The sequence below is a fragment of the Melanotaenia boesemani genome, chromosome 22 (genome assembly GCF_017639745.1).
Source record: "Melanotaenia boesemani isolate fMelBoe1 chromosome 22, fMelBoe1.pri, whole genome shotgun sequence".
NCBI lineage: Eukaryota > Metazoa > Chordata > Actinopteri > Atheriniformes > Melanotaeniidae > Melanotaenia > Melanotaenia boesemani.
The window spans coordinates 1,207,876-1,216,722 of record NC_055703.1 but is presented as its reverse complement, the minus strand read 5'-3'; positions in this window follow the sequence as shown (position 1 = coordinate 1,216,722).

Here is an 8,847-nt window from a genome sequence, read left to right as displayed (position 1 = left end):
CTATTCAACCAGACTGGAAATTGGCAGTGACACGGGCTCATCGCTGTAGAGTCCAACACTGCTGAGGCATTTAGGAACCCTGAGCCTCTCCCTCACTTCACTGGTCTTTCCAGTCTATAAGCATCCTTAATCGAGGTCTCGTTCATAGTCAACGGCCACAAGAGTCGGGGTAACGGTCCAAACTGGTAACACCAGAGCTTCTGTTTCCCAGTGCAGTGTTGTTGAGTAGCTTCTGCCTGTTAACTGGTTTCTGCTGCAGTAACTTGGCATCAGGCCAAACTGCTGTCTCCATCATCCAGGAGTTTGGAGTCTGGCTGCGGTTCCTTTCCTTCTTCAGGTAGGGGAGGCTTCACTCATCGGTGGAACATCTAGCCTTTAATGCCACATGTTCTTTAAATATGAATAAACTCACCTAATTTTGTGTGTTTGTAGACACGTGGGTTGGCTGTGCACCGTGGGGCATTCCGCTCTGCTGTCTTGTCCTGTTTTTTTTTTTCTTTTTGTTCTGCACAGCCTGTTTATTGGGAGACAACCTGGTCCTCTCGCTGCGTCGGCTCATATCATCTGCAGCTGACATCCTCCCCACTGGACTCCAGCCTCATCTGGACCAAGCACACGGCTGGACTATTAGTGAGTCTCCTAGACTACAACCTGTGTTTAATGGACTAATACGGTGTAGTTGTCCTTTTTTTTTTTTTTTTCTTTTTGCATTTTGTTGTGTTGTTTTTTACTTTATTAGTTTTTTTTTCATTAGCATATATTAATTGTGTGTTGGGTGACATTGATAACTCGGTGTGTGAGACACGCTTGGGCTAGATTTAGCATTAATGCTAGAGTAGGGAGAATTTTGGTTAACAGCCTTCTTTGGAAACTTACAGCTTAGGCTTACTTTCACCTAGAAACATCCTTCAAAGTTTAAACAAAATATGAAACTTTGACTGGCTAAAAGGAGATTTTCATATCTTTTACGGTTTTGACACAATCGCAGGTTATGCTTTAAGAAAACTCAGAAACCTTCCCCAGTGACTACCACCATCCTCAGCAAGTACCACCATAATCAGCGAGTACCCTCCTTCTGTGACCTGTGGTATGTCTGGGTAGTTAGAGTCAGTGAGGAACACACTTTGACAAAAATAAATTGTGTGATACAATAAATGTTGGTGTTGATTAATTATTGCATTAAAGCAATAATAACTCAAAGTGCCCAGGCCTTTTTTAATAAAATCTACAGAATGTTACAGAAAATATTTTTAACTTTTAAAATGTTTTTGTCAACAGTAACAGACATTAATATGAATGGTCTGTACTTATATAGCGCTTTTACCGGTAACCAGCTTTTACCGACAGTGCTTTACATGTACATTCACCCATTCACACACACATTCACACACTGATGGCGGAAGCTGCCATGCAAGCCGCTCAACCACGACCCATCAGGAGCAATTAGGGGTTCAGTGTCTTTCTCAGGGACACCTGGAAATGAGCTCTCCACGCCGGGATTGAGCTGGCACCCCTTGGGCTAAAGGACAACCACTCTACCCACTGAGCCATGCCGCCCCAGCATGGCCATATCTGACCATACAAGCCAGGTGGACCAGTGGCCGCTTTGAGTATTCACATTTGATTTTCAGTCTGGTTGCGGCGCATAGCTAAACATCTTCTATTTCTCTTCCATCTTACATTCATCTTCCAACGTTTTAGCTCTCTTTCTTTTCACGCTCTACACATCAGACTTTAGCTACAACTCAGAGTCCTGCCACACACAGAAGTTTTCAGCAGATGCAGCTGTTGAGGCATGTGTGGAAGGTGGTCAGGAGGGGAGTACAGAGGCCTGGTGGAGGCCTTCTTAGACTGCAATAGAAAGAACTGTCCTCTCCTGACACCACAAAGACTAAGGAGCTGGTGGTGGATTTCCAGAATTCTAAAACACCTAGTCAGCCAGTCAGAACTACAGATACCTGGGGGTAGTTCTAGACCAGAAGCTGGAGTGGTCTTCCAACACAGACACAGCATATAGGAAGGGACAGAGTAGCCTTTCCTTCCTCAGTGGTTCAGGTCCTTCAGTGCCTGCAGTGACATGCTGCAGATGTTCTATCACACCGCCATTGCAGGTGTTCTATGCTGTTGTCTGCTGGGGGAGCAGCACTACGGACAAAGACTGTGGACGTCAGGACAAACTGGTAAAAAAAAGCCAGTTCTGAGCTGGGTAAGGAGCTGGACCCTGTGAGAACAGTGGTGGAGCAAAAGATGAGGAGGAAACTGGAGGGTATTATGGGTAATAATAAACACTCTCCATAACACCCTGACAGGACAGAGAGGCAGCTGCAGTGAGAGGCTGCAGGACTGAGAGGTCCAGGAGATCCTTGGTCCCCACAGACATTAGACTGGACAACAGCGACTTCCAACAGGACCTTTTTCTATTTATTCTAATTTCTTATCTTACTACCTCTGGATTCTTGGGGCCCTGGGCCCTGGGCCCTGTGCTCTGGTTGCCCTGGATGGCCGGTAACCAGCTTGGGGGGGTTTGGGTTGGTGCTCTGGGATTACTGCTGTTGGCCCGGGTCTCTGGGCCGCCCTAGTCTGCCTCTAGCCTCCGTAGAGGCGTGGTCACATTTGCAGGATCACACTCATCTCTGATCCCTCCTCATTCCTCATCCATACACTAAGAGATGCTTTGGTTCAGGTTTTGATACATATTTTTATTTATTTATTTTTGTTGTGATGATTGTCAGCTTTGTTCCTGTTGTTTGGCACAACACAGTAGCCAGATCATCATCCTCCTGCTACCATGCTGGACAGGACTAATTATGTGTACATATATATATACACTACCGTTCAAAAGTTTGGGGTCACTTCCCTATTGAATCCCATGGCAAAGTGACCCCAAACTTTTGAACGGTAGTGTATATCACCTGTCAATCGCCTATGGTGTCCAATCAGATTTCAGACTGACCTGTCATCTTATTTAAGATCTCATTCACGTAAGAAAAGGAAAAGAAAACACAAAAGAATGACCGTCATGACTGTCACAATGAAGGTCTCAAGGTCATTTCTATGTTTATCTCCAGGAAAAGGAAAACCTGAGTTTCTCGTACATCTGTGAGTTAAAAGACAACAATTAAAAGGTCTTGTTAGAAAAACAGGGAAAATGAAACAACCAACAATCACATGCTGGTATGTTTTCTTCATTTGAACAATGAAACTCTTGATTACTTAAGGTGACCATAGCTGATTGGACTGATTGGAAAAGAACATGAATTCTTATCTCTATTTTTTCTTTTCTGAGCTTTGCTCCAGATAAAGTGCAGCAGAGACGAGGGTCCTCATGTGGAGTTGTGGTGAAGTGGTATTTCTGTTGAGGATGATTAATGAAGGCTCCTGCCCACAAAAACCAAAAGTGTTCTTCCTCGTCAGACAAGTGATCTGATGAAGCCGCTGATGACAAGAGCACCTCGTCTTCAGGCTGCTTATTTTCCTGCGGCATTGTGTCTGTGTGTAAGTGTTTATTATCTCAGCTAATCTGATGAGCTGAATTTTTGGGGTTGTGGGGGTTGGGAATTGCAGCGTCCTGCTTCCAGGCACACCTGTACATCAGTTCTAGATGACTAAGTCTGCTTCAAATCTCATCAGTGTGATATCCTCACAGAGGCCGGCACGGAGATTGATGTCAGCCACCGGACAGCACCTCCAGCAGCTGGACTCTGCAGTCAGATGGAGCACCAGACAGCTGCTATGGCTGCACGCCAGCACTGGATTTTCACCAAATTCTGAATGAATCATCTACCTCTGACAGGATGGCCCCTTGTTACAGTCCACAACGAACGGTTTCTGCTATATGAAGTTACATTCATCATATATCTGCAAAGTGTTGGTGATACTGATTAAATCTTGGAGAAAACACTCTTCAGACTCAGATGTGCTATTTTGATAAACACTTCACACCCTCTGGTTCTGCTTATGAATCCTGGATTTATGGAAACATCCAAACAAACAAAGACCACAATGCGGCCCTGGATAATATTCCTTTTATAGTACGAGGGAAAGTAGTATTTAGTAGATAAACTGATAAATGTTTATATGTAGAAGCACATTCTCTTACTTATTCATAGCCTGTGGCACCAAATTCATCTTCTTGATATATTGCAGAAATTTACGAAGATCATTTAACTCTCAGGGGAAACTTTTCCTCCGACGGAGGACAGAAGCTTCCAGGTGACTCGAATCTGAGATCTAAATCCAGGCTGTTTTGAATTTTAAACCCATAATAAGCTGAAATACGGATTCTCAGCAGCTTGATGATAAATCCATAATGAAATGTTGTCTGCAGAGAAACAGTTTGCTCAAACTTCAACCTACCGATAGGAACTAACCCTAAACCCTGTTACAGGTTCAAAATCACGTAGAGAAATGACAGAAAGACCCTGAGCACCTAAGGCCATTCCCACCACGTGGAAATGAATAATCGCCACAAAATATCTCATAATTATGAGATTTAAAATCATTATATTGAGATTCTAGATCATAATTATGAGATTTAAAGACAATTAAGTGATTCAAAGTCACAACTGCAAGACACAAAATCATAAATATTAAATAAAAAGTAATAAACATTAGATTAAAAAATCATAATTATAAGATTCAAAGTCATAATTTTAAAATGTTAAGTAATAAATATGAGATAAAATTTCACACCCAAAGACTTAAATGAGGGTATTTGTTTCTGCCCAGCCAACATTTATTTTGCCCACTGGGGGAAATGCAGAAGCCACACGAAATTTATCTTATAATTATAACTTTTTATCTCTTAATTATGACTTTGAATCTCATAAATATGACTTTTTATTTTAATATCATGAGGTACTTTGGGAAGATTTAACCTTTTAGGGACCAAATTAGCAAAACTGCGACAATCACCAGAACATCTCCCGGAGAACCATTTTCCACCACTAGATGGCAGACGTGTGAATCAGCCATCAACCATCGGCCATGGTCTTTACCTGTGAGTAATGTTACTGCCATCATCAACTCTGGTTCAGAAGCAACGTTTTTCTCTCATTTACTGTTTAAACACTTTGGTGCCTAAAGGGTTAATTTAATGGCAGGATTGGGCTTCCATACCTCACCACTTAGAATGAGCCAGTAATAAATCTGAAGACAGATTGTACCTGAATGCGTCAAATATGTGCCCAATTGTATGTTTCTGATGAAGAATGATAAAAAGAAGAACAACGAGCTGTTAAATCATTTATTACCAAAGAGTCAGTCAGGCTTTGTTTAATGTGCCTACAGCTCCTCCATCACAAAGGTCAGCCGAAAATCCATCTAAAGTGCCTGAGAAGCTAAGTGGCAGCATGTAGATGCATAATCTGTCGCTGGAGCCTCCGGAGGGCCTTCCAAAGTGTTTGTACTGTACACATAATTCATATTTGTTTGCCCACTTATGTGGTCCTAGTGGGAAATGATGATCACTCAAAACAATATTAGCACATCAAATATTATACTAAGTTTTACAGAAGCACTGTGGGACACAGTTTGCCAAACAAAACAGAGAGTCCCTATTGATTGTCCTCATGTTTGACCAAACAGCTGCTCTTCTCCGCTGTCAATCAGTCTCTTATTGTAAACACGTTGCAGGAGAAGACAAAGCATCTCATGCGGTTTCACATGATGGTTCATACTCATAGATTTAGTCTCTGGATCTCTCCAAAACCTCCAAAACGATTTCTTACTGAAAACAACAATTCACACACTGATATGCAATGACCTCGACATAATCCCACACCAGATTAGAGGGTGTATTTTTGGCCGTGTCTAGAAGTAAATGGATATGTTTTCCTAATGAATAGAGCTAGTAATTAATTCGAATCAGCTGCTTTGGAGCAGGGAAACATGGAAAACTGAACTGAGTAGCCCTGATCCAAACCTTAGGTCTGGTAAACTGGATCTTAAAACTATTTCATTTGCCAGCACTTTGTAGGAGTTTATTTTCTGACTGATGCTGACGTGGGCAGTGATGGGCAGCAGTCGCCTCGTGGTTACAGAGGTAGGCTGAGATCAGGAGGACCAGGTATTATGTCACCAGTCTGGCAACTATACCAGAAATCACAGTTACTATTTCGACTGTTGTTTCCGAAAAGTCAGACAGTGGTGCGGTTCGGCATGTCAAAATGATTTATTCTGTTAAACGTGTGATTCAGTTCAGTGCAGTCCAGCTTCATCTGTATAGCGCCACTTCACATCATCGTGTCAGGGCTTTACAGGTCACCATGCTGGCAAACAGCGTGCATGGAAACACATGTCATGGCTGGAACATTTTCAGGTTCATGTAAACAGCACGGTTCTCATGGGAACTGTAATCTGAATGAAGAACTTCTGCACACTTAATGCTAGGCATGGGGCTGGTCGCCACAGCAACGATAATACTTCTGTATCTGAAATGCTTGATAGTGGTGAAAAAAAACAGCACAAAATAAAAAATACTCAATCTCAAAAATCTAAAAAAAAAAAAATCTCTACAGGTGACAGGACTTCCAGCTGCTCGGGGAACCTGATGAGAGAAGGACTGAGGAAACCCTGAGGTCCTCCTGTGCTGCTGACCACCTTCTCACACATACAGTCCTCCAGTCTGTCAGGTAAGTAATAATCCAGGTAGATGTGGAGGCATCCACCTGGATCTGGTGTTTCTCACATAACAACACAAGCGATAGATGTTAAACCCACCCACAAAATCAGAGAATATGATCTTTACAGTGCTGCCTCTGCTTTGCCCACCATTTAAAGCAAAGAGGCATGAGGAGCTCCTAGCTGAGCTAGCAGCAAATATAGCAGCTATGCTTGAGTTAGTCAGCAATGAAGCCAAATATATTGTCCCTAGATTTAAAAAACTTCATGCTGGCTCCGTCTCAGGATGACAATGATTTAATGAGCAGCTTCAAATGAAAAAGAGGCTGCATAGGATGACAAGCAGAATGTTTTACCGCAGTTAAACTGGTGGTGAAGGCATCTGCCCTTGAACCCACACACACTGTCCAGGAGAGCAAGTTGGCCATAAGATCCAACTCCTATTAGCAAAAATAAATCTCTGAGCTCACTGCCAGCTAATTATTTCTCAGACTAAATCCAGAATTGACTTGCTTATCATTTCTGTGTTTTCAGCTTATCTATAAAAGCCCAAACTGAGAGCTTCACTCAAAAAAAGCTGTACTCATGTTGGCCAGGAGGCAGAAACACTACAAACTGTAGTGGTGGCCCAGTTACTGTTAGCTTGCTGAAATAAAAGGGTAGCGTACCGCATGAACTGCAGAGGACGTATGTCACTGACTGGTGGGACAGCTGTTTGGAAGCACAGACCAAGGATTCAGTTTTAAAAGATGGCTGACAGCACTGACCAAAGACAGAGGCATGGAAAAAAGACACGAAATTTGTTTGGCTAACATGAATATTAAAAATCCACATCTAGGTATGAGCGGAATCCAGAACAACACCCAGCAAACATCAGAATAACTAGAAATACTCCACTGATGATGATTGCAGGTGGATGCATCTGTAACTGGGGGAAGGTGGATCGATACTCCGGAGCCGATACTTGAACATCAGCCAGTCAAAATATCGGCTTTGATACTTTTTATTTATTTATTTAACCTTTATTTAACCAGGTAAAAAAATGTTTGAGAACCAGTTCTCATTTGCAAACATGACCTGGCCAAGAGGCCCCAGCAGGAATAAATAACATACATACATACAAACATACAACTGTGCATACACAAGAACCACAATACAACAATACAAAAATACACCTAACAACGCAGAGCAAGTACAAATATATAAAAATGAAAGGGGGAGGGAGTCGGTCTCAGTATATGGGACAGATCTATGTGAAAAGATAAGCATAAGTGAGAGTCAGCATCGTCAGCAGGAACAAGTGTCGACAATAATCTGTTGAAGTCTCTGTCTGAACAAAGAAACAGATATCAGAGATGGAAGTTTAAGAGTGTTCTGCAGTGTGTTCCAGTCATTTGCAGCAGAAAAGTGGAAGGTGTTACGGCCGAAAACAGTGGAAGTTTTGGGATTGATGAGCTTAATAAATTCGGTTGACCTGGTGTGATAAGTGCTGTGAGCGAAGTGGAGAAGAGATGACAGATAGAAGGTGTCTTGTATAAGACTGACTTGTAAATAAAAAGAAACCAATGATGGAGTCGCCGGGTGTGAAGGGAGGGCCAGCCCACCAATTTATAGAGATCACAGTGGTGGGTGTGGAAAGGGGCGTTTGTGGCAAAGCGTATGGCTGAGTGGTAGAGAGTCTAATTTTTTAAGGGCTGTGCTTGTTGCCATTTTATAAATGATGTCACCATAGTCAAAAATTGGAAGTAAAGTCAGTTTGACTAAAGTGCATTTGGTTGCGTGGGTGAAAGAGGCTTTATTATGGAAAAGAAAGGCTAGTCTGGCTTTTATTTTGGCTTGAAGATTATTGATGTGGGTGATGAATGACAGAGATGAATCCAGCCAGATGCCCAGGTATTTATAGGAATTGACATAATCCAAAGCCGTGCCGTCTAAACAGGTGAGTATTGGTAGGGTGTCGGCACCAGTTTTCCGACTAAAAAGGATGCACTTTGTTTTACTGGAGTTGAGGCGAAGGTGGAGGTTGTGGAAGGACTGCTCTACTGAAGTGAGGCTGAGTTGAAGAACAGCTGCTTTAACATCAACCAGTCAAAATATCGGCTTTGATACTTTTATCGATATACCACTCTGCTGATACAAGACATGCCCCTGGTTTTCACTTCTGAGAGTTTTAGGCACTAAAAGCGAGGGTGAAGCCCAGCCAGAGTATTCTTTTCTCATATTACT